The sequence below is a fragment of the Apodemus sylvaticus genome, chromosome 16 (assembly GCF_947179515.1).
Source record: "Apodemus sylvaticus chromosome 16, mApoSyl1.1, whole genome shotgun sequence".
In the NCBI taxonomy this organism is placed as follows: Eukaryota; Metazoa; Chordata; class Mammalia; order Rodentia; family Muridae; genus Apodemus; species Apodemus sylvaticus.
This window is the reverse complement of record NC_067487.1, coordinates 33,515,901-33,516,628: the sequence shown is the minus strand read 5'-3', so window position 1 is coordinate 33,516,628 and position 728 is coordinate 33,515,901.

Sequence of the window (728 nt, the reverse complement as noted above, 5' to 3'; positions counted from 1 at the left end):
AAGAGTACAATTAATGGTCAGGTCTGCAAGTCTTCATGCAAGCAACATTATACAAGCTGAGCATGTTATATTTGTATCTACATATATGTATATGTATATTACTATCTATCTATATATATATATATATATACTGTACATGTGTACGTGTGTGCAAAAACAATGGATGAATCAAAGAGGCCATGGATTTGAAAGAGAGTAAGGATGGGTATATGGCAGGGTTTAGAGAGAAAAAAGGAAACATTGCAAGCATATTATAATCTCAAGATTAGTAGAGTACGCCCTCCTTTCTCTTATAAGTAGGAGATTGGGAGAGAAAACCCATTTAGTTTCATAGCAGATTAAGAAGATCCCAGTGCATCTTTACTTATAATAGAAAAGTTTTCCTTTAACCACCTTTTTGTGTTTCTCTCTCAATTAAGTTGGGAGGAGATGAAGTGTGGTTGAAGTCGGAGTACAAAATGACCACTCGTTCAGCCTTTTCTCCATTTACTCATTTTAGACCAGTGTGTCCCAAAGTCACAGGCACCTTTTATAATAATAGATATAATGAAAGGTATCTTTCTCAAGAAGGCTTAGACATTTCTTTCTTTCTTTCTTTCTTTCTTTCTTTCTTTCTTTCTTTCTTTCTTTCTTTCTTTCTTTCTTTCTTTCTTTTTTCTTTCTTTCTTTCTTTCTTTCTTTTTTCTTTCTTTCTTTCTTTCTTTCTTTCTTTCTTTCTTTCTTTCTTT